The sequence below is a fragment of the Pogoniulus pusillus genome, chromosome 12 (genome assembly GCF_015220805.1).
Source record: "Pogoniulus pusillus isolate bPogPus1 chromosome 12, bPogPus1.pri, whole genome shotgun sequence".
Classification (NCBI taxonomy): Eukaryota; Metazoa; Chordata; class Aves; order Piciformes; family Lybiidae; genus Pogoniulus; species Pogoniulus pusillus.
The window spans coordinates 4,790,465-4,816,489 of NC_087275.1; the positions used below are offsets into that span (position 1 = coordinate 4,790,465).

The 26,025-nt window shown below is 43.5% G+C and overlaps 1 protein-coding gene and 1 long non-coding RNA gene across 6 annotated transcripts in view; both read right to left on the reverse strand.

Annotated features, from left to right (window-relative positions):
- Positions 1-26,025, reverse strand: part of CADM2 (cell adhesion molecule 2) — an 871,614-nt gene that overhangs the window by 394,711 nt on the left and 450,878 nt on the right. The window lies entirely within an intron of this gene.
- The window catches only part of LOC135180089 (uncharacterized), an 88,657-nt gene continuing 77,773 nt past the window's right edge, over positions 15,142-26,025 (reverse strand). Inside the window, exon 3 of the long non-coding RNA XR_010304268.1 lies at positions 15,142-15,311. This is a non-coding gene — a long non-coding RNA (uncharacterized LOC135180089). The remainder of the gene's footprint in view (positions 15,312-26,025) is intronic.

Genomic DNA, 26,025 nt, shown 5'->3' on the forward strand with positions numbered 1-26,025 from the left:
CCAAGGAAGAATGGAGGTTCTGCCAGGGAATTAGGCAGCAAAGTGGATTAATCAGAGAGATGGCAGAGAGGATAGAGAGAGAGATGTAGCTCAGAGCTCCCAAACAGAAGCAGCAGTGCCTTATCTATGTTTGGATTCTTGTTCGTACACATCTCAGCAAGCCTATGAGTGAAGTAGACATCACCCTGTTCCTCTCTCATAGCCCGTGATCTAATCTTTCTCACCAACACATTCTAGCTAGCTTCAAACTAGCACACTTAAAAACTAAAGAGGAAAACAAATCCATTGAAAAGGGGACAGTTTTGTTGTTGGTTTTAAGTGTATTGGAATATATTCTGAACTGCAGACCATGTGAAGGATCCATTTGACTTTTAGATATATAAACACAATGATAATTCAATTTTCTATAATCAGTGTTTTATACTTAGCATTTAGAAGCAGGACTAGGCTCTGTAAACATCAGCATTTCTGCAACCCTTTAGTAACACTAGGTGTATCTCCCCAGTTTTCTGTTTAATTAAACTGTGCTTTTTAGTTTGAAGATACTGGCACAGCAGTCCCCCCAAAATATTAAGCATCTCATACTCTGTTCTGAATTTGTTCCAAAACTCTTGCTTGCCTAATAAAGCTACCTCCAAAAAGCACAGCTTTTAAGGTACTTCAATGGGATTACAGCTGGCTTGCTAATTCTGCCATTAAATTAATTCAGAGAAGCTCTCCACTGCAGTTACTTCGGTAACAAATAACACTCAAGTATAAAAGATGCATTAAAACGTGTCTTGGTCACAATGTAATTGCAGGCAGTATTAGACACAACTAATCTCAAGGAAGACTACCAAACTGTGCAGTGGAAAAAATATATCTATTTTTGGCCCAGTGCAGATAAAAATAAATATGGATTTTGCATTTGATTCATAGAATCAACCAGGTTGGAAGAGACCTCCAAGATCATCCAGTCCAACCTAGCACCCAGCCCTAGATGATCAACTACACCATGACACCAGGTGCCTCATCCAGGCTTTTCCTGAACAACTCCAGGGACAGTGACTCCACCACCTCCCTGGGCAGCCCATTCCAATGCCAATCACTCTCTCTGCCAACAACTTCCTCCTAATATCCAACCTGAACTTCCCCTGGCACAACCTGAGACTATGTCCCCTTGTTCTATTGCTGGTTGCCTGGCAGAAGAGACCAACCCCACCTGGCTACAGCCTCCCTTCAGGTAATTGCAATGAGGTCACCCCTGAGCCTCCTCTTCTGCAGGCTAAATAACCCCAGGTCTCTCAGCCTCTCCTCATAGGGTTTATGTTCCAGGCCCCTCACCAGCTTCATTGCCCTTCTCTGGACACCTTCCAGCACCTCAACATCTCTCTTGAACTGAGGAGCCCAGAACTGGACACAGGACTCAAGGTGTGGCCTGACCAGTGTTGAGTACGGGGGAAGAATATCCTCCCTTGCCCTGCTGGCCACACTGTTCCTGATGCAGGCCAGGATGCCATTGGCTCTCTTGGCCACCTGGGCACACTGCTGCCTCATCTTCAGCCTACTATCTACCAGCTCTCTCAGGTCTCTTTCTGCCTGGCTGCTCTCAGCCACTCTGTCCCCAGCCTGTAGCACTACTTTAGGGCTGTTGTGTCCAAAGTGTAGAACCCTGCACTTGGCCTTGTTCAACCTCATCCCATTGGCCTCTACCCACCCATCCAGCCTGTCCAGGTCCCTCTGCAGGGCTCTTGTACCCTTCTACAGCTCTCACACCTGCTCCTAGCTTGGTGTCATCTGCAAATCTACTGATGCTGGACTCAATGTCCTCATCCAGGTCATCAATAAAGATATTGAACAGGACTGGGCTCAGCACTGATCCTTGGGGCACACCACTAGTGACAGCTGCCAACTGGATGTGGCACCACTCACCACCACTCTCTGGGCCCAGCCCTCCAGCCAGTTCTTGCCCCATGTCAGAGTGAATCTGTCCAAGCCATGAGCTGCCAGCTGTACCAGGATCTTGTTGTGGCAGACAGTGTCAAAGGCTTTGCTGCAGTCCAGGCAGACTCCATCCACAGCCTGCCCCACATTCACCAGGCAGGAACCTGATCATAAAAGGAGCTCAGGTTGGTCAGGCAGGATCTGCCCTTCCTAAACCCGTGCTGGCTGGGCCTGATCCCTTGGCCATCCTGTAGGTACTTTGTGATGGCACTCAAGATGACCTGTTCATGTAGCCAGAGGGACATATATCAGAATATTTTAGACTCTTTCATTTTTCCCTCAGGATATTTTTATATTTTTTTCCTCAGGAGCTCAGAGTTCTGTAAGCAGAAAGAACAAAACAAACGCTACACGTTCCACAGAAAGGAAAAGCAATATTCATAGAATCATAGAATCAACCAGGTTGGAAGAGAAGCCAGTAGGTGCCCGAGACACAAACTGAACCCCAACACAGTCAAGATGACTCTCCCCCTTTCTGCCTTGCTTGTACTCTTACAGCAGGTGCATGGTTAGATAACTTATTTCGCTCCAGTATCACATGCATAACCACCAGATTTTAACAACTCTTTTAACAGCACTGAAAGGCAGTGGCAATGAAAAGTCATCTTGTCTGGGTCACACATCCCAAACAAGCCTGGCAACAGCTATGCACAAACCATTTGCTGCAAAGATAAGACGAGTTGAAGCTTTGGCATATCTAGTATCACTTTCACAGAGGTAATTACAGGCTGGGGTGGGAGTGGCTGAGAGCAGCCAGACAGAGAGGGATCTGGGGCTACTGATTGATACCCGCCTGAACATGAGCCAGCAGTGTGCCCAGGTGGCCAAGAGAGCCAGTGGCATCCTGGCCTGCATCAGGAATGGTGTGGCCAGCAGGAGCAGGGAGGTCATTCTGCCCCTGTACTCTGCACTGGTTAGACCACACCTTGAGTACTGTGTTCAATTCTGGGCCCCCCAGTTTAGGAGGGACATTGAGATGCTTGAGCGTGTCCAGAGAAGGGCGACGAGGCTGGGGAGAGGCCTTGAGCACAGCCCTACGAGGAGAGGCTGAGGGAGCTGGGATTGGTTAGCCTGGAGAAGAGGAGGCTCAGGGGTGACCTTATTGCTGTCTACAACTACCTGAGGGGAGGTTGTGGCCAGGAGGAGGTTGCTCTCTTCTCTCAGGTGGCCAGCACCAGAACAAGAGGACACAGCCTCAGGCTGCACCAGGGGAGGTTTAGGCTGGAGGTGAGGAGAAAGTTCTTCCCTGAGAGAGTCATTGGACACTGGAATGGGCTGCCCGGGGAGGTGGTGGAGTCGCCATCCCTGGAGCTGTTCAAGGCAGGACTGGACGTGGCACTTGGTGCCATGGTCTGGCCTTGAGCTCTGTGGTAAAGGGTTGGACTTGATGATCTGTGAGGTCTCTTCCAACCCTGATGATACTGTGATACTGTAATTGTGCTAAGGTACTCCCTTGTTCCCCTAACACAGAACAGTGGGCTACCTGTAGAGAAGCTACATTTCCCCTCCCCCATCATTTAAACTGCATAAACTGTAATTTTAGTGAATCAAGAAAAGAGCTAATCAAGTTTTGATTTGCTAATTACTTCTCAATTTGATTAGAGCTGGCAGCTAATCATCTCTGGAAAAGTAAAGTCACTCTTCTACTCACATTTGCAAATCAGGACATTGGTCTAAAGAAACTGAGATGCTGTGCATTATATATCTCTCTATGTACATAGAATGATAGAATTGACCAGGTTGGAAGAGACCTCCAAGCTCATCCAGTCCAAGCTAGCACCCAGTCCTATCTAATCAACTAGGCCACGGCACTAAATGCCTCATCCAGGCTTTTCTTGAACAGCTCCCTCAGCCTCTCACCACAGGGATGTGTTCCAGGACTCTCACCAGCTTCATCACCCTTCTCTGGGCACATTCCATGCAAACTGGAAGACACAGTTTTGGTACAATCCTCCTACAGTTCTGAAAGGTCATGAACTTAGTTACTGCCTTATACAGCTGTTCTGAATTGCACAGAACAGAATAGAATCAACCAGGTTGGAAGAGACCTCTAAGATCACCCAGTCCAACCTAGCTGGGAGAAGAGGCCACCCCCCACCTGGCTACAATGTCCCTTCAGGTAGTTGTAGACAGCAATGAGGTCACCCCTGAGCCTCCTCTTCTCCAGGCTAAACAACCCCAGCTCCCTCAGCCTCTCCTCATAGGGTTTGTGCTCCAGGCACCTCACCAGTTTTGTTGCACTTCTCTGGACATGTTCCAGTACCTCAACATCTCTCCTGAACTGAGGAGCCCAGAACTGGACACAGTACTCAAGGTGTGGCCTGAGCAGTGCTGAGCACACAGAAAGAATACCCTCCCTTGTCCTGCTGGCCACACTGTTCCTGATCCAGGCCAGGATGCCATTGGCTCTCTTGCCCACCTGGGCACACTTCTGGCTCATGTTCAGCTACTATCTGCCAGCACCTCCAGGTCCCTTTCCTTGTGGCTGCTCTCCAGCCACTCTTTCCCCAGCCTTTAGTGCATTTGCTTTTGTTTTTTCCCTCATTAAACTGCTTCTATCCTGACCCATCTCACTAAGTTATCCATCTCCCCTGTCCACCTAATAGGGGATGTGGCAGAGCAGCTTTGGTGGGCACCTGGCTCCCAGCCAGGGACAAACTAACACATAGTCAGACTCCCTTCAACTTTAACATTTTCCTAATATTTAGGGAGTGTACAGGCAGGGAAGCAGCAGCAGAGAGGAGCAAACAGCAGAAAGCAACTCTGAGGATTGCTTCAAAACACATGGGAGGCATCACAGAGAAGGGTATGGGCAGGTTTGGTGAAATGAAATTCTGAGTATGGCTCGCTTTCCTCTCTTCTGCTCTCACATCTTAAGACCTCCATCACTGAAGCATAACCACTAAGAGAGAAGAGGATATGCAAACAATCATTTACACCTAATTGGCTAAAAAAAAAAGCTACCATCTAACTACCTATTCTGCTTTCTAGTTGAATGCTGGACCATTATAAGAGGAAGCATTTTTACTGAGGAAAGTGAATACTAAAGACAGTGTTTAACAGTGTCACCAATTCTTTTGTGTGACAGCTCAGATTTTCAGTATCATCATTGTTCTAGAGTCTCTCATTACATAAATAACTGATTAGTCACAACTGACAACACTGTCTAAAGTTTTGCAAATTCATCATCAGGATATTCAGTTTAGAAAACAAATAAAATGCAGATTTACACCTCAAATACAGCATTGATTATATTTTGACAGCAAGAGCCAAGGAACTCTGTTATTTTTTTACTAATTGCTTTAAAATCATAGCAAGCACATCTCAAGTTGCCTCTTCTTCACTTTCCCTCTGTAAAAGAATTATGCATAAGATGTATTCTTCGTTATCCTGAAATAGAATTCGGGACAAGGAACTAATAAAGGTAACTATGAAATCTTCTAAACCATGGAAATGTACACCTTGTGAATCATAGAATCAAGCAGGTTGGAAGAGACCTCCAAGATCATCCAAGTCCAACCTAGCACCCAGCCCTAGCCAATCAACTAGATTTCTCATGAAACAGGAGGGCAGCCTGCAATTCAGTATGAGCAGTAACTGATCTCATGCCAAATACTCACTGCAAGTTGCTTTAAACATCAGTGGTAAGTTTGCAGACGGCACCAAGCTAGGAGCAGGTGTTGATCTGTTGGAGGGTAGGAGATACAGTCTGAGGTTGTGCTGGGGGGAGGTACAGACTGGATGTTAGGAGGAAGTTGTTGGCAGAGAGAGTGATTGGCATTGGAATGGGCTGCCCAGGGAGGTGGTGGAGTCACACGTCCCCAGAGGTGTTGAAGCAAGGACTGGCTGAGGCACTTAGTGCCATGGTCTGGTTGACTGGCTAGGGCTGGGTGCTAGGTTGGATGATCTTGGAGGTCTCTTCCAACCTGGCTGATTGTATGATCCTATAGTTCAAAGCAGTCCAACTATTTGATCTCTGCAATTTTATTCTTTGCAAATAGGGTGTTATGAAAACTGAAGACTTAAAGCCACATGAAGAAAAAAAAATAAAAAAAAAAAAAGGAAGAAATAAAAGAAGAAAAAAATGGAAGAAAAAAAAAGAAGAAAAAAGAGGAAGAAAAAAGAAGGGGGAAAATAAAGGGGGAAAAAGAAAAAAAAAGAAGAAAAAAAGAAGAAAAAAGAAGGGAAAAAAGTAAAAAAGATAAAAAAAGAGGAAAAAAGAAGAAAACAAAGAGGAAAAAAGAGGAAGAAAAAAGAAAAAAAAAGAAGAAAAAAGAAAAAAGGAAAAAAGAGAAAAAAGAGGGAAAAAAGAAAACAAAGAGAAAAAAGAGGAAGAAAAAAGAAAAAAAAAGAAGAAAAACAAAAGAGAAAATAAGAAAAAAAGAAGAAAAAAGAAGAAAAAAAAAGAAAAAAGATAAAAAAGGGGAAAAATAAGAAAACAAAGGAAAAAAGAGGAAGACAAAAAGAAAAAAAAGAAGAAAAAACAAAAAAGGAAAAAAGAGAAAAAAGAGGGGAAAAAAGAAGAAAACAAAGAGGAAAGATAAAAAAGGGGAAAAATAAGAAAACAAAGGAAAAAAGAGGAAGACAAAAAGAAAAAAAAGAAGAAAAAACAAAAAAGGAAAAAAGAGAAAAAAGAGGGGAAAAAAGAAGAAAACAAAGAGGAAAAAAAGAGGAAGAAAAAAGAAAAAAAAAGAAGAAAAACAAAAGAGAAAAGAAGAAAAAAAGAAGAGAAAAGGAAGAAAAAAAGGAAAAAAAAGGAAAAAAGAGGAAAAAAGAAAAAAAAGAAGAAAAAATGGTGATAAATTAGTAGTAAATAGGGTATAAACTTTTCCCCATAATAATTATTACTATTATTATATTGTAATTATTTTCTTCCAATCTGGTTGATTCCATGATTCTTGTAGAGAGGCAGTGTACAACAGAACACCACAGGTTGAATTTCTCAGGGAATCTCATTTTCATAGCAAATTTCACATATTTGCTGAGGAAAACAGTTCTGTCTCTGCCTTTGTTCCAGCTGTTGCTCCAGTAATTGTCCCTGCCAGTTCACATAACAAATCACTGGTGTGATTCATATCTATAACACAATAAAAAAGTCATACTGTAAATGAACTATGGAACCAATATGTTGAAAAGCTTACTTTGAGAAGAACAAAGCAATTATGCTAAGGTAAGATATGAACTCCAAAGCCTTCACCATGAATCATACATTGGATTTCATCGGAAAATGAGAAGTAATGAAGCTTACTATCATTCCCTTATCTGCAAATGACTCATCCATTCATTAGCAATCAAACTCTAGTGAACAAAAGTTTGTTAGAGATTTAATTTTTATGCATCTGTGGTAAAAAAAATCATGGTGGAATGGTAGATAATCAAGCAGGTTGGAAGATACCTCCAAGACATCTAGGCCAACCTAACACACAGCCCTAGGCAATCAACTAGACCATGGCACTAAGTGCCTCAGCCAGGCTTTCACAGTATCACAGTATCACCAAGGTTGGAAGAGACCTCATAGATCATCAAGTCCAACACAGAGCTCAAGGCTAGACCATGGCACCAAGTGCCACGTCCAATCCTGCCTTGAACAGCTCCAGGGACGGCGACTCCACCACCTCCCCGGGCAGCCCATTCCAGTGTCCAATGACTCCCTCAGTGAAGAACTTTCTCCTCACCTCAAGCCTAAATTTCCCCTGGTGCAGCTTGAGGCTGTGTTTCTTCAACACCTCCAGGGACAGCGACTCCACCACCTGCCTGGGCAGCCCATTCCAATGGGAAATCACTCTGTCTGCCAACTACCTCCTCCTGACATCCAGCCTAGACCTCTCCTGGCACTACTTGAGACTGTGTCCCCTTGTTCTATTGCTGGTTGCCTGGCAGAAGAGACCAACCCCACCTGGCTACAACCAGGTAGCTGTAGACAGTAATGAGGTCACCCCTGAGCCGCCTCTTCTCCAGCATAAAGACCTCCAGCTCCCTCAGTCTCTCCTCTCAGGGCCAGGCCCCTCACCATCTTCATCGCCTTTCTCTGGACACATTGCAGTATCTCAACATCTTTCTTGAATTGAGGAGCCCAGAACTGGACACAGCACTCAAGGTGTAGCCTAATGAGTGCTGAGCACAGGAGCAGAATAACCTCCCTTGACCTACTATCCCCCAGCCCTAATCAACTAGACCATGGCACTAAGTGCCTCATTCAGCCTTTTCTTCAACACCTCCAGGGACGGTGCCTCCACCACCTCCCTGGGCAGCCCATTCCAATGCCAATCACTCTCTCTGTCAAGCACTTTCTCCTAATATCAAGCCTATACCTCCCCTGGCACAACCTGAGACTGTGTCCCTGCGTTCTGCTGCAGATTGCCTGGGAAAAGAGACCAACCCCCACCTTTAACTTGTATATTTCTGTATAAAGCTGTAGATATACATATATATGTATATAGTGACATTTCTTATTGGCTTGCACTGAGGAATAGAGAGTCTTGGAAGACTAAGCATCTTAAAATCATATTAACATGCATACAATGCCTCCAAAGCATAAAGCACAGCACATCTGGCAGCACGTTTTATGGCAAGATAGAACTACTAAGATGACTAAATGAAGATTTTTCAGGCATGTTTACAATCAGCCAAGAGCACCAGTAACATGGCAAAAGAACAGAATCATAGAATCAACCAGGTTGGAAGAGACCTCCAAGATCATCCAGTCCAACCTAGCACCCAGCCCTAACCAATCAACCAGACCATGGCACTAAGTGCCTCAGCCAGGCTTTTCTTGAACACCCCCAGGGACGGTGCCTCCACCACCTCCCTGGGCAGCCCATTCCAATGCCAATCACTCTCTCTGTGAAGAACTTCTTCCTAATATCCAGCCTATACCTACCCCAGCACAACTTGAGACTGTGTCCCCTTGTTCTATTGCTGATTGCCTGGCAGAAGAGGCCACCCCCTACCTGGCTACAATGCCCCTTCAGGTAGTTGTAGACAGTAATAAGATCACCCCTGAGCCTCCTCTTCTCCAGGCTAAACAGGCCCAGCTCCCTCAACCTCTCCTCATAGGATTTGTGTTCCAGGCCCCTCACCAGCTTTGTTGCCCTTCTCTGGACATGTTCCAGCACCTCAACATCTTTCTTGAATTGAGGGGCCCAGAACTGGACACAGTACTCAGTGTGGAGGTTTCTGGATACTGGTGCACAAAGATGAAGTCTAAACAGTGACTGTATATAAACCTGTAATAACCAACATTTATGTGTTCCACAGAAAGAGATTTTTTCATTATATATATTTTTTTTCAAACTGTTCTTATTCAAGCATCTATTTCTGTCATAGAATCACACAATGAACCAGGTTGGAAGAGACCTCCAAGATCATCCAGTTCATTTTATTTTATTGTAGTTTGACCAAATAATGTAAAGTGAGGAGGAGGAGGAGGAGGTGGAGAATGACTTTTGCTCATTTCAAGTCGTACCTCTTCCATCATTCAAGACAGAATTATTCACAGAAAGGGCTTACAAACAGGTTATAAATGGAGAAAAGGCAAAAAGAATTAATACATGAATAAAGATGCAAAGAGGAATCTTGCTTTAACGTGGAATAGAAGTAAAACAAACCAAAAAAGTCAGTATCTATAGCAGAAATTCAACAGAAGTCGTTGTTTTCAACAGAAGGGGACATAAGTGCCTTCATAACATTTAGCAATAATACCACAACTCAGTATTTCAGTGCTGACAAGGAAACCCCATGTTTTGTTTTCTCTTTACATTTGACACCAGAAGCTAAAAGAAGGAAAACCACTGCAATTGTCAATTAAAGGTTTTAAAAGTGAAATCTTTTCCTGGATAATGATGTGAACACAAGATTTAAAAATCTAATGACAACCACACAGAGGTTCTTTCATGAACCTCCAATGGAAATGCTGGTTAACTACACAGACATTCCACAGTTTATTTCCTCTTCTCTAAGAATCAGGTACTACTGGAATGTGTTCAGAGAAGGGTGACAAAGCTGGTGAGGAGCCTGGAGCAGAGCCCTGTGAGGAGAGGCTGAGGGAGCTGGGGGTGTGCAGTCTGCAGAAGAGGAGGCTCAGGGCAGACCTCATTGCTGTCTACAACTACCTGAAGGGACATTGTAGCTAGGTGGGGTTGGTCTTTTCTCCCAGGCAACCAGCAATAGAACAAGGAGACAGTCTCAAGTTGTGCTGAGGGAAGTACAGGCTGGATGTTACAACAAAGTTCTTCATGGAGAGAGTGATTGGCATTGGAATGGGCTGCCCAGGGAGGTGGTGGAGTTGCCGTCCCTGGAGGTGTTCAAGCAACACCTGGCTGAGGCACTTAGTGCCACGGTCTAGTTGACTGGACAAGGCTGGGTGTTAGGTTGGATTGGATGAGCTTGGAGGTCTCTCAATTCTGTGATTCTCAGTTTTGTGCTTTTCCTGATTAAGAAGCAAACATCTTTCAGAGCAAATGTATGGAGCATCAGGTGAGCATCTGTCACTCAGACGCACGCACTGACTGTAATTCTAGCAACACAGCATGTGATGAGATCTTGCTTATCACAAATGTTTTGAAGGACAAGTGAAATGTAGTTTCTTATTTCTTCCTTCAGCAGACAATGTTACTTTTCTTCTTCCAAGTAGCTCGGAATGCAAACCGTATCTCAGGAGAAAACGTTGCTCTGTATCAGCATCACTTCACGTATAGCACTTGTGTTAATAGATTTTAGATAAATTAACAGAAAGAGCTGTTATAGCTTTGAGGCTTTATGAGAAAATTATACCGTTTTAAAATGATGCTCATCTCCAAAGAGCCAAACCATAATGAAAGTGCTATGAAATGGCCATGAAAAAAGCATGGGGAAAGCAATTAAAGCTGCGTGCACAGCTTCTGCTAAAATACAAGAAGCAGAAGAAGCTGCAAACAATGTTAATCAAAGTTATGTTTTTCATGTGTCTGCAAGATCTAGAGGGAGTCATGAATCTAAAAAGATGTTTTCAAGGGCAGAACTAAATGTCTTGTAGCAGTGAGGTAATCACAAATTGCTTAAGTTGGTAACAAATAAAGGTTTGTGATGGGCTGCCCGGGGAGGTGGTGGAGTCGCCGTCCCTGGAGCTGTTCAAGGCAGGACTGGACGTGGCACTTGGTGCCATGGTCTAGCCTTGAGCTCTGTGGTAAAGGGTTGGACTTGATGATCTATGAGGTCTCTTCCAACCTTGGTGATACTGTGATGTTAATAAACATAGATTATTAATCTATAACATGTGCTTTATATTTATGCTTTATAGAATGTGCAATATATAGAATCATAGAATGGGTTAGATTGGAAGGGACCTCAAAGATCACCAAGTTCCAAAAAAGATGTACATCCCAAAAACCAGAAGCAGCAACTGGAACAGGAAGTTTCTCATGTTATAATCTGAACTTCAAGCCCCATGATACCTTGCATCAGCCAACACTTTCATCTTGAAGCTGGCATGACTACAGAATCATAGACTGATTTAGGTTTCGAAGGGACCTTAAAGATCATCCAGTTCCAACTCCCTGCCACAGGCAGGGACATCTCCCTCTACAATAGGTCTCTCAAGGCCTCATCCAATCTGGCCTTGAACACCAGGGAGGGAGCAGCCACAAGGTCCCTGGGCAACCTGTGCCAGGGTCTCACCACTCTCACTGCAAAGAACCCTTTCCTAATATCTAGTTTGAATCTCCCCTCTGCCCCTTTAAACTCATTGTGCTCTCATTACAAGACCTTGTCAATAGTCCCTCCTCAGCCTTCCTGTAGCCCCCTTCTCATATTAGAAGGCCACTCTAAGGTCTCCTCGAAGCCTTCTCTTCTCCAGGCTGAAGAGCCCCAACTCTTGCAGCCTGCCCTGATAGCAGTGGTCCTCTAGCCCCGTGAGCACATTCATGGCCCTCCTCTGGACTTGCTCCAACAGTCCATGTTGGGGGCGCCAGAGCTGCACACCTGGTACATATTATATTATAAATTGCATATTATTTACTATCAATGTTTTAATTATAGATAAAATGTTGAGTCAGTACTTTAAATTATTCAAGCAATGTATGATTAATGAAATAGTAAGTGTGCTATTTGATAGAATGATTATTTAATAATCACATAATAATAATGTACTTATAATTTAATATAATTGTTATTGATATATTCATGGAGTGGTCTGTTTTATGAAAAGTTATGTATTTACATACATCAGTTGAGAATATATCTTTAATAGTCACTTGTTTCACAAAAACAATTACCAGATTTATAAGTGACAAGACTTTTTTTCCTGCTTCATTTGTCCATTAGGCAGCACTTCAGTTAAAAGAAGCAAGTCCACTGCTGAACCACAACATCCAGATGTCATGGCACTGGAAGAGCCTGCCCAGGGAGTTGCCATCCCTTTAAGTGTTTAAAAAGAAAGTGGATGTGGTGCTTGAGGCAATGGCCTAGTGATTAAGGATGCTAGGATGAAGGTTGGACTGGATGATCCTGGTGGTCCTTTCCAAGCGTAGTGATTAGATGTTGTGCTGAGGGTTTTGGTTTAGTCAAAGACTCATCAGTATGAAACTAATGGCTGGACTCAACAATCTTGAAGGTCTTTTCCAATCTAAGGAATTCTATGATTCTATAAAGGGTTTGCCACTCACACTAAATCTATGTTGCTCTTCAGGTTGTTAAACTGCTGGAATCGTGAAAGAGAAATTCTGTACTAAGAAAATCTGGAATATTCCATCACAAAAGGTTAGTTTACCTGTGCTGAAAATTTGCCTAGATATGATTTAAAAAAAAAAAGAGTTTTAAAATAATACTGGTTGGCTCATTATCAAAATAGAAGTGTGATGGTTTGGGAGTTACCCACTCCTATGAAATCAACTAGACTAGACTCAGCCAAGACAGAAATTAAGGAGTGAAGCTTCGTATTCAGAGTTCAGCACAACATACAAGCAGATATTTGCAGTATTTACAGCTATAGACAGAAATACACAAGTTCAAACGTCATACAGAAACACAGCAGCCCTCCCAGAAACCAGAGTCCCCAGGAGGGGCTCCCAACCACCCTTCCACCTTCTTTCCACCTCTCTGACTTATCCCAGAGTCTGCCTTACAGTCAAGGTGAATTTTGAGGATCAGCAAGGGGAATTTGAAGCAGAAGGGTCAGTTACACAGAAGCATCCCAGAGAGACAGGCACACACACACTCTGACAGACAGAGACACTGTCTTATCTATGATTGTGCATTGAGGTTGGAGGATAAGCAAGGGTGGATAGGAGGAGAATTAGTTGGGTTACACAGCCAAACCCAGGGAGAAAAGCACAGACACTGACTCCAACAGATGAAGACTCTCACATGCTCTGTCTTATCTGTGTTTGTGTTCTCGCTCCCAACCACCCTTCCACCTTCTTTCCACCCCTCTACCTTATCCCAGAGCATACCTTACAGTCAAGGTGAGCTGCAAGGCAGAGAGTTAAATGCAGAGTTAGTTGGGATTACACAGCAAAAGCCTATGGAGAAAGCACAGGCACTGACAGAGACACAAACACTCTGTCTTCTCTATATTTGTGTTCTTGTTTTCGTACATCTCAGCAAGCCTATGAGTGAAGCAGACATCACCACTGTTTTTCTTTTCACAGCCTATAATCTGATTTCTCTCAGTAAAATATTCCAATTTGCCCCAAACTAGCACAAGGCCTTATAAAGGGAGATTCTTATTGACTAAGAGGATATGGAACACTGGAAAACTTAGATTCTCTCTGATAATCAGAACTATTGAACATGTTTTTTCAGGACAGAAAAGAAACAGGATAGTAATGAGTATGACAGTATGCCCATTTTGCTATAAGCACTGCCAATATTGACATCACCACTGTTTCCTTTCGCATCCTATAATCTGATTTTTCTGACTAAAATATTCCAACTAGCCTCAAACCAGCACAAGAAATGCTTTTAAAAGTTCTCTTATTTCCCCAGAATTTCAAAATATCTTTAAAACACTGAAATGTTTCTTGTATCATATGATAGGAGCAGCATCTGTTAATTCACAAGCACAAAAAGAAAGAAAACGAGGACAGAACAAGCACTGAGAAAATTAAAGGTAATTACCCTTCATGGGTGACATATTTGATTTATTCCACTGAAATTCATTTAAATTGATTGCAAATTCTATTGTTAAGTGCAATACATTGAGTACTCTGTATCAGAAGGGGCATCTGGGAAGATCTAGTAAGATAGTTGCCAGTATCACAGTATCACAGTATCATCAGGGTTGGAAGAGACCTCATAGATCATCAAGTCCAACCCTTTACCACAGAGCTCAAGGCCAGACCATGGCACCAAGTGCCACGTCCAGTCCTGCCTTGAACAGCTCCAGGGACGGCGACTCCACCACCTCCCCGGGCAGCCCATTCCAGTATCCAATGACTCTCTCAGGGAAGAACTTTCTCCTCACCTCCAGCCTAAATCTCTCCTGGCACAGCCTGAGGCTGTGTCCTCTTGTTCTGGTGCTGGCCACCTGAGAGAAGAGAGCAACCTCCTCCTGGCCACAACCACCCCTCAGGTAGTTGTAGACAGCAATAAGGTCTCCCCTGAGCCTCCTCTTCTCCAGGCTAACCAATCCCAGCTCCCTCAGCCTCTCCTCCTAGGGCTGTGCTCAAGGCCTCTCCCCAGCCTCGTCGCCCTTCTCTGGACACGCTCAAGCATCTCAATGTCCCTCCTAAACTGGGGGGCCCAGAACTGAACACAGCACTCAAGGTGTGGTCTAACCAGTGCAGAGTACAGGGGCAGAATGACCTCCCTGCTACTGCTGGCCACACCATTCCTGATGCAGGCCAGGATGCCACTGGCTCTCTTGGCCACCTGGGCACACTGCTGACTCATGTTCAGGCAGGTAGCAATCAGTACCCCTAGATCTCTCTCTGTTTGGCTGCTCTCCAGCCACTCCGACCCCAGCCTGTATCTCTGCATGGGGTTGTTGTGGCCGAAGTGCAGCACCAGTACTTGGAGCTACTGAAGCCATCCCCTTGGAATCTGCCCATCTGTCCAGGTGGTCAAGGTCCCGCTGCAGTGAATGAGAGAAATTAAACTCAGCTAACAGCAGCCACGTTACAGGCATATGACTAATGAGAGAATATTTTTTGCAAGTCAAGTTTTGGGATTCTTTGTTTTTGTTACAGAGAACCAAGTTTGGCTTCATCTAAGTAAATATATTGAAATCCTATCTTAAAAGGACTGCTTAAAACGTCATTTGCAGAGAAAGAAAAACAAATACAATCCATTTTAAGTTTTCCTTTCTCATGTCACAAAACTGTGTTATGAATCAGGCATGACAGCTGAACACCCTAAAAAAAAAATCTCTCTGAGTGGATGACAGCTGAGTTACATATTGGCCAAATATGATAGAATTAGGTGTCACTTTATATTACATTAAATAAAACTGATGAATAGATTACACTCAAACAGAAAACAAACAAAAAAAACCCCACCCACAACAACAAAAAAAACCCCAAATCACACCAAAACAAACACACAAAACCAACAACCCTCCCCCCTCTCTAAATCTCTGCACAGGTCAGGCCTAATCTTGAGTGCTGTATCCAATTCTGGGATCCTCAATTCAAGAGAGAGATTCAGATACTGGAAGGTGTCTGGAGAAGGGTGAGAAAGCTGGTGAGGGGCCTGGAACACAAAACCTATGAGGAGAGGCTGAGAGAGCTGGGGGTGTGCAGCCTGGAGAAGAAGAGACTCAGGGGTGACCTCATTGCTGTCTACAGCTACCTGAAGGGATGTTGTAGACAGGTGGGGGTTGGTCTCTTCTCCCAGGCAACCAGCAGACAGAGTCTGCAACAAGGGAACACAGTCTCAAGTTGAACTGGGGAAGGTCTAGGCTGGATGTTAGGAGGAAGTTCTTGACAGACAGAGTGATTTGCATTGGAATGGGCTGCCCAGGGAGGTGGTGGAGCTGCCATCCCTGGAGGCACTGAAGAAAAGCTTGGATGAGGCACTTAGTGCCATGGTCTAGTTGACTGGCTAGGGCTGGGTGCTAGGTTGGACTGGCAGATCTTGGAGGTCTCTTCCAACCTGCTTGATTCTATGATTCTATGAAATGAAAGAAATGCCATGCTGAGGAGGTCAGTCTATTAATTTTCCTATAATGTTGTTTCTGAATCTTGCCAACTATTTAAAAGTGCAGAGCAACATTTCAGCAGTAATTTGTTTTGCACAGGAGATATGAAGTTCTTCACAGAGAGAGTGATTTCCCATTGGAATGGGCTGCCCAGGGAGGTGGTGGAGGCACCGTCCCTGGGGGTCTTCAAGAAAAGCCTGGATGAGGCACTTAGTGCCATGGTCTGGTTGATTGGTTAGGGCTGGGTGCTAGGTTGGACTGGATGATCTTGGAGGTCTCTTCCAACCTGGTTGATTCTATGATTCCATGTTGATTCAATAAGAACACATTTGGTATAGTGAAATATTGTGTCACTACAGTGTGGCCCTGCAAGAGGAAAGAGTTGGTATGTGTTTGATCAGAAGTAGACAAGAGGCCAATCATTGCCAGGTTACCAGAGATAAGAACAGAGCCTGCCAGCCTTCAAGAAATGATAAATCTAAAGAAAACAAGAGTTTGCAAGTACCATCCCTGTAATCAGAGGCTGGATTGTGGTGTTGGCTACACAGTACGTGGAGCCAGCACTGACCTTGAAAGGCTCTGCAAAGGACAACCAGCTGCAGAGAGAGCTGAAAAATGATGAAGATATCTGTTTGTAAATTGATGTATTACTTTTTAACTTGGATATTTCTGTCTATATTGTAAATATCTGTTTGTAAATTGATGTATTGTATATTTCTGTCCATATAGTAAATACCTGCTTGCATATTGATGTATTGCTTTTTAACTGATATATGTCTGTATGCATTGTAAATATCTGCTTGTATATTAATGTATTACTTTTTAACTTGGATATTTCTGTCCATATTGTAAATACCTGCTTGTATATTGATGTATTACTTTTTAACTTGGATATTTCTGCCTATATTGTAAATATCTGTTTGTAAATTGATGTATTACTTTTTAACTTTGATATTTCTGTCCATGTTGTAAATACCTGCTTGTATATTAATGTATTACTTTTTAACTTGGATATTTCTGTCCATATTGTAAATATCTGCTTGTATATTGATGTATTACTTTTTAACTTGGATATTTCTGTCTATATTGTAAATATCTGCTTGCATATTTATGTATTGCTTTTTAACTTGGATATTTCTGCCTATATTGTAAATATCTGTTTGTAAATTGATGTATTACTTTTTAACTTGGATATTTCTGTCTATATTGTAAATATCTGCTTGCATATTGATGCATTACTTTTTAACTTGGATATTTCTGCCTATATTGTAAATATCTGTTTGTAAATTGATGTATTGCTTTTTAACTTGGATATTTCTGTCCATATTGTAAATATCTGCTTGTATATTGATGTATTACTTTTTAACTTGGATATTTCTGTCCATATTTAAATATCTGCTTGTATATTGATGTATTACTTTTTAACTTGGATATTTCTGCCTATATTGTAAATATCTACTTGTATATTGATGTATTACTTTTTAACTTGGATATTTCTGCCTATATTGTAAATATCTGTTGGTAAATTGATGTATTACTTTTTAACTTGTATATTTGTGTCTATATTGTAAATATCTGTTTGTAAATAGATGTATTTTTAACTTGGATATTTTTGTCCATACAGTAAATATCTGCTTGTAAATTGATGTATTACTTTTTAACATGTATATTTCTGTATATATTGTAAATAACTGCTAGTATATTGATGTATTACTTTTTAACTTGCATATTTCTGTCCATATAGTAAATATCTGCTTGTATATTGATGTATTACTATTTAACTTATATATGTCTATATTGTAAATATCTGCTTGCATATTAATGCATTACTTTTTAACTTGCATATTTCTGTCTATATTGTAAATATCTGCTTATATATTGATGCATCACTTTTTAACTTGTATATTTCTGTATATATTGTAAATAACTGCTTGTACATTGATGTATTACTTTTTAACTGATATATGTCTGTATGTATTGTATATATCTGCTTGTATATTAATGTATTACTTTTTAACTTGTCTATTTCTGTCTACAGCTGTAAATATTGTAACTATCTGCTTGTATATTGTGCTAAGCTGTAAAGATAGCTTCATTCTTCCAATTTCCAGATTGACTGAGTCTAATCTGGGTGATTTTCTTAAGTGTGGGGGGTTGGGTAACACTCAAACCATCACAAAAGTGCAGCTGGAGAATACATCAAACATTACTTCTGTTTCTTTTTCTTGTGTATTTTGCAGCATCATTTTTTTCCCAAACTGAATTACCCACATTGCAACTACACTAGGTTTCCTTTTGTGTTTCAGTTCCTCCAGAGAGTCCTTGTTTATCTCCTCATTGTTTGCAGCATATGAAAACAGGTGAGGCAGGTGTTTCACATAAGGCTTACATTCTGTCAGCCATAAGCTGTTCTCTGGTCAGCATCTGTTTTTATATATGCATGAGGTAAAGTATGACTGTTAGAAGAGGTTTCCAAAGAGATTCAGAAGTAATTTGAAGAAGCTACCCAGCTGGTGATTTTAATGAATAGGAAAAATAATGAGAACGAATAATTAGACACTGAATGTGATTTTGCCTGAACTACTTTCTGATTTTCTTAAGCAATACACACTTTCTGAGGCTAGATAACTGACTAGTGTCCAGTGTGACCTCAGAAGCAGTTTCATAGAAACATAGAATCAGTCAGGGTTGGAAGGGACCACAAGAAGCACCCAGTTCCAAGCCCCCTGCCATTGGACACAGACACCCTACCCTAGAGCAGGCTGCAATGGACTAACAGGCAGCTCACTTTGCCTGTGGTGCAGCCAGGACAATCACAGTCTCAGTATTACTTAATCATAGCATCATAGAATCAGTCAGGGTTGGAAGGGATCACAACCCTAGATCAGGCTGCCCACAGCCTCAGCCAGCCTGGCCATAAACACTTCCAGCCATGGGGTCTCAACCATCTCCCTGGGCAACCCATTCCAGCCTCTCACCACTCTCATGCCCAACAACTTCCTCCTCATGTCCAGCCTGAACCTACCTATCTCCAGCTTTGCTCTATTCCCCCCAGTCCTGTCACTCCCTGACAGCTTGAAAAGTCCTTCCCCAACTTTTTTTGTAGCCCCCTTCTGATACTGGAAGGCCACAAGAAGGTCACCTGGGAGCCTCCTCTTCTGTAGACTGAACAGCCCCAACTCTTTCAGTCTGTCCTCACAGGAGAGGTGCTGCAGCCCTCTGATCAACCCAGTGGCCCTTCTCTGGACATGCAAAGCATTAAAAACACTGCAATGTGCTGATGAGAACTCTCTACAGCTCCTGCTCCCTCAGCCCTTGCTCCAGAGGTAGATGTAGCAGCCAGGTTCAATAGACATACATCAGCAAGCTGGGAGTGGCTGGCATCTGATCCAGGATTTACTGCTTCTTTGATCTACAGAGAATATACTGCAATGCTCTTAAATCCACACAGGAGCAGAGGAAAATCAAACCCAAAATTTCACTCACGGAGACAATGTTTCTTTGCTGCTGATGTTCCTAGAATGCAAAGTATGTGCACCAAGAAATTGATAGAATGAAATTTATCAGGAATCTAATTAAAACAACTCAGATGTATAAAATTAAAATGAAGAAACAGACAATCTGTCCAAGCTCTTTTTCAACAAATTAAAGAGGAAAAAAACCCAGAGCTGACAAGCATTTGTTATTATTCCCTGTACTTCTCTTGTAAGAAGGCCACGAGGAGGTGTTTATTTCATATTGTTTTTTATTTCATCTTGAGAAATATTGTTGCAATTTCATTGTGCCCTAACACAGCATCTGATTAAAGAATAAAAGATCTGGGTCCCTTGTGGACAAGTCAAACACAGGCCAGCCATGAGTCCTTGCAGCAAATAGGGCCAGCCAAAGCCTGAGCTCTATCAGTAGCAGTGCAGCCTGCTGATCTAGAGAAGCAAGCCTGCTCACCTCTCTTCAGCCACTATGAGGCCATACCTTGCTTGAAGTTCCCCAGCATAAGAAAGATACTGACATACTGGAGTGGATGATCTTGGAGGTCTCTTCCAACCTGGTTGATTCTATGATTCTATGATTTGGTTGGTCAATGAGGTGGAGAATAAAACATGCAAGGAGGCCCTGAGGGGGCTGAGACTGTTCATAGAAACAACCAGGTTGGAAGAGACCTCCAAGATAATCCAGGCCAGCCTAGCACCCAGCCCTAGCCAATCGACTACACCATGGCACTAAGTGCCTTATCCAGGCTTTTCTTCAACACCTCCAGGGATGGCACCATTGAACACTTTTTCCTGAGCACCTTCACCTCCCTGGGCAGCCCATTCCAATGCCAATCACTCTCTCTGCCAACAACTTCCTCCTAACATCCAGCCTAGACCTCCCATGGCACAGCTTGAGACTGTGTCCCCTTGTTCTGTTGCTGGTTGCCTGAGAGAAGAGCCCAACCCCACCTGGCTACCTGCACTTCTTATTTTTATGGAATCATACATATCAGCTGCTTTCAAGCTCATAAACTTCAAAGTCAACACAAAGTCAAACTCAAGGAGGATTCATATGATATAAACAGGCCTGATCATCTGGAAAAGTGTGGGCAAGTCTGGCATCTATGCAGTCTGCATACCTGTGGTGAAGATCATAGAATCAAGCATGTTGGAAGAGACCTCCACGATCATCCAGGCCAACCTAGCACCCAGCCCTAGCCAGTAAACCAGACCATGGCACTAAGTGCCTCATCCAGGCTTTTCTTCAACATCTCCAGGGACAGTGACTCCACCACCTCCCTGGGCAGCCCATGCTAGGCTCTCACCACTTTCATGATGAACAACTTTCTCCTCAAGTCCATCCTAAACCTACCCATCTCCAGCTTTGCTCCATTCCCCCCAGTCCTGTCACTCCCTAATATCCTGAAAAGTCCTTCCCCAGTTTTTTGTAGCCCCCTTCAGATCTTGGCAGGCTACAAGAAGGTCACCTGGGAGCCTCCTCTTCTGCAGACTGGACAGCCCCAACTCTTTCAGTCTGTGCTCATAGCAGAGGTGCTGCAGCCCTCTGATCAACCCAGTGGCCTTTCACTGGACACGCTCCAGCACATCCACATCCCTCTTGCCATGAAGGCTCCAGAACTGGAAGACGTTATTGCCAACACTGCTTTAAAAACAAACATCTCTTCAAATCAGATCATGTTCAATGACAGACTTCAAGCAAATCATTTTTTCCATAGTGCAGGCAGTGAAAGTCTGTAGCACTAACAAAGGAGCAAATGTGATTGGATCAACCTTCTTCAGATCAAAATGTACAGCCATAGGGGAAGTTCTGTGCTCTCCTCCTAGCATGTTCAAGCTATTTTCACGATTCTAGCTATATTCTGGTATTTTCCATCAATACATGGTGCATGACAGTCATTGGTTGGACAGAAGTTTATTTCTTCAGCATTTGAAACTCCAAAACACTCAGAATTTTTCATCTCTTTTTGGAAATTCACCTTCACCATTGTGCTCCTTTGAAGCTAGCTAGAATATTTTAGTGAGAGGAAGCAGATTATGGGCTGTAAAAAGGAAACAACGCTGATGTCTGCTTCACTCATAGGATTGCTGACATGTATAAGAACAAGAACACAAACACAGATAACAGAGCTGTTCTCTGGCTCTGGCTGCATGCACTTCTCTCTCTAATTTTCTGCCTAACTAATCCTTCTGCTTCCTAATCCCCCTGGATGATTCTCCAGACTCACCTTGAATGTAAGGCGAAGTCTGGGGTAAGGTAAAGGGGTGAAAAAGATGCAGAGGGATGGTTGGGAGCCTCTCCTGGGGACTCTGATTTCTAGGAGGGCTGTTGTGTTTCTGTATTACCTTTTAACTGGTCTATTTCTGTATAATCTGTAAATATCTGCTTGTATATTGTGCTAAACTGTAAAGACAAAGCTTCATTCCTTAATTTCCAGCTCAGCTGAGTCTAGTCTGGGTGATTTTCACGAGAGTGGAGGGTGTGTGTAACACCCAAACCATCACACCAGGAAAGAGGAATAGGTTCCCAGAGAAACACAAAGTGCCCTTCCCAGTTTTAAGGGCTGCCTTGATCCCTGCTGCTTCCTGGACTGTTGCATTCTCAGGCTGAAGAACACAATTTATGTGCTAAAATTGACACTAAACCCTCACACTTTGCAATATCCTCACTTAAACTGGAGATTGCCTTTTCAAGACTAAGAACTCACTGGCCTGGAGATTAAATCTTTTCAGACTGCTCATAGAACCCTTTTTGCTTTGCTTTGCCTAGAAGAGGCAAAAAGACATAGATAATTCATCTGGCAGCTGGTCTCTCTGCTGGCAGTGTGCTCTAGAGCCATTTTGTCATCAGGCTAAATAAACATACTGAAAATTCATATTACAAATAACCTTCCCACTTCAAAAATAACCACTGCCTAGTACTAATTTATTTGTTAAAATACCTTACTATAACCAAAATTAACCACAAAAGGAAAAGAAAATGTACAAGAAGCACGAGAAATAGTTGCAGCATGTCTGGAAAAGAGATAAAAGTGCAGGCATGAGGTGTTAACAAGTCTCAATATTCCTGGTGGTATTTAAAGCACAGGTGATGTTCTAAAATGGATCAGAATAGAATAGAATAGAATCAAGCAGGTTGGAAGAGGTGGTCCTAAAATGGATCATTTCAGCTACTCACTTCTTTTGTTTGGTTGGGATATTTTTTGGTTTGCTTTGGTTAGTTGGTGTGAGTTTTTTGAGCTACACTTTCTTCTGCCTGCGAGTTTCTCTGTGTTTGTCTCCCAGCCTCACTCCCATCTCTTGTAATCTGCAGCTGTGATTACTTCTCAGACACACACACAGCTAGTGCAAAAAGGCAAGGGAAACATGAATCTTACTAAAACACTAACAAGGTTTCTTAGTATTCAGCAGCAGAATCTCTTAAACTTGGGCAACTGAGAAAGATGAAAGAAACAGGAGGAAATGGACTGGAGCACCCTTAGAGCTTAAAAACCAATGCAGCTTCTTTGTTTGCTGCTTATCTCTTAGAAGTTTCCCTTCCATTTTATTTTTTTTACACTGAACTAAATCAGGCTGGTAATTACTATATGCTGTATTTGTGATATAGAATGAACCAGGTCGGAAGAGACCTCCAGGGTCATCCAGTCCAACCTAGCACCCAGCCCAAGCCAGTCAAATAGACCATGGCACTAAGTGCCTCAGCCAGGCTTTGCTTCAACACCTCCAGGGGCGACAACTCCACCACCTCCCTGGGCAGCCCATTCCAATGCCAATCACTCTCTCTGACAACAACTTCCTCCTAACATCCAGCCTAGACCTCCCCTGGCACAACTTGAGACTGTGTCCCCTTCTTCTGTTGCGGAGTGCCTGGGAGAAGAGACCAACTTCCACTTGGCTACAACCTCCCTTCAGGCAGTTGTAGACAGCAATGAGGTCACCCCTGAGCCTCCTCTTCTGCAGGCTGCACACCCCCAGCTCCCTCAGCCTCTCCTCACAAAGCTGTGCTCCAGGCCTCTCACCAGCTTCATTGCCCTTCTCTGGACATGTTCCACTGTCTCAACATCTCTCTTGAATTGAGGGGCCCAGAACTGGACACAGCACACAAGGTGTGGCCTGAGCAGTGCTAAGTACAAGGGCAGAATAACCTCCCTTGCCCTACTGGCCACACTACTTCTGATCCAGGCCAGGATGCCATTTGCTTTCCTGGCCACCTGGGCACACTGCTGCTTCATGTTCTGCTTGTGAAAACAATGACTAGGGGATACAGAGAAGATGAAACAACTGGGCAATCTCCAGCTTGGCTGAGTCTAGTATGGGAGATTTTCTTAAAAGTGGAGTGTGGTTAACACCCAAACCATCACAGGTACTTACAGAGCAAGCTCAATTTCTGTACAAGGCTTTACTACTCTTGTCAGACTGCTTTTTAGTAACAAATGTAGTTTTAATAGTGCTTTTATGCTTTTCAAATTTTCCAAGAGCCTGGACAAATTGTCAGGTTCTTCTAAAATATTCTTATTACAAACTTCTCATAATTATTTTGTCATGGAAGTATTTTCTGTTATTCATCCACTACAAGTATCACAGTTTCACAGTATCACAGTATCGTCAAGGTTGGAAGAGACCTCACAGATCATCAAGTCCAACCCTTTACCACAGAGCTCAAGGCCAGACCATGGCACCAAGTGCCACGTCCAGTCCTGCCTTGAACAGCTCCAGGGACGGCGACTCCACCACCTCCCTGGGCAGCCCATTCCAGTGTCCAATGACTCTCTCAGGGAAGAACTTTCTCCTCACCTCCAACCTAAATTTCCCCTGGCGCAGCTTGAGGCTGTGTCCTCTTGTTCTGGTGCTGGCCACCTGAGAGAAGAGAGCAACCTCCTCCTGGCCACAACCTCCCCTCAGGTAGTTGTAGACAGCAATAAGGTCTCCCCTGAGCCTCCTCTTCTCCAGGCTAACCAATCCCAGCTCCCTCAGCCTCTCCTCCTAGGGCTGTGCTCAAGGCCTCTCCCCAGCCTCGTCGCCCTTCTCTGGACACGTTCAAGCATCTCAATGTCCCTCCTAAACTGGGGGGCCCAGAACTGAACACAGCACTCAAGGTGTGGTCTAACCAGTGCAGAGTACAGGGGCAGAATGACCTCCCTGCTCCTGCTGGCCACACCATTCCTGATGCAGGCCAGGATGCCACTGGCTCTCTTGGCCACCTGGGCACACTGCTGGCTCATGTTCAGGTGGGTATCAATCAGCACCCCCAGATCCCTCTCTGTCTGGCTGCTCTCCAGCCACTCCCACCCCAGCCTGTATCTCTGCATGGGGTTGTTGTGGCCAAAGTGCAGCACCCTGCACTTGGAGCTATTGAAGCCATCCCCTTGGACTCTGCTCATCTGTCCAGGCGGTCAAGGTCCCGCTGCAGAGCCTTTCTGCCCTCCAACCCAGCCACATCTGCCCCCAGGTTTTGATTCTGCTTTGAAAACAAAAATTCTGTAGGGGCTATCACATAGCACAGATCACACAGAACACTAACTCCACCTCCATGTGTAGATACTGGCTCCTTAGCCCCCTTTTCATTCCACTGCCCTCTCTAATACCCTGTCAGCAAAACTAATAAGTCAGTAATGTCACAGCAGAGCTGCCTGGTGAAAGCAATTCAAAGCAGAAAAGATTCAGAGTGATACTACCCTGCTGAGCACTTGCATCGTGCATCACAAAATACAGCTCATCTACTGGAACAATTGCCTAAATTATGCTTATTTTGTAGTCAATGGAATGGTACAAATCACCATTCCGTATTAAGTACTTTCAAATGCAGTGAGATTTTCCTAAATGCTAGTTTCAAGTTCTAATTGCTTGCAAATTCTGTTTCTGTTTGCATTTTCATTGGTGCCGTTGTGGTTTGTTCTTTTTTTGTTGTCCTGGGTTAGGGTGGATCCTTCCCCTGGTAGAGTAAACTCACTACAGTATGGATTTTTGGGAAGTCAGAAAAAATGAAAGTGTATTTCTTATAGTTTAAACTAAATATAACAGTATAAGGAGAATAAATTACTACAGGAATATAATAACCTTAGGGAAGATGAGGAAGGGGTCAAGCGGCAGCAAAGCAGCAAAAGCAGAAGCAGTCCAAAGACAAGGGAGGTTATTCTGCCCCTGTACTCAGCACTGGTCAGGCCACACCTTGAGTACTGTGTCCAGTTCTGGGCCCCTCAATTCAAGAGAGATGTTGAGGTGCTGGAACATGTCTGGAGAAGGGCAACAAAGCTGGTGAGGGGCCTGGAGCACAAATCCTATGAGGAGAGGCTGAGGGAGCTGGGGGTGTTTAGCCTGGAGAAGAGGAGGCTCAGGGCAGACCTCATTGCTGTCTACAACTACCTGAAGGGGCATTGTAGCCAGGTGGGGGGTGGCCTCTTCTCCCAGGCAACCAGCAATAGAACAAGGGGACACAGT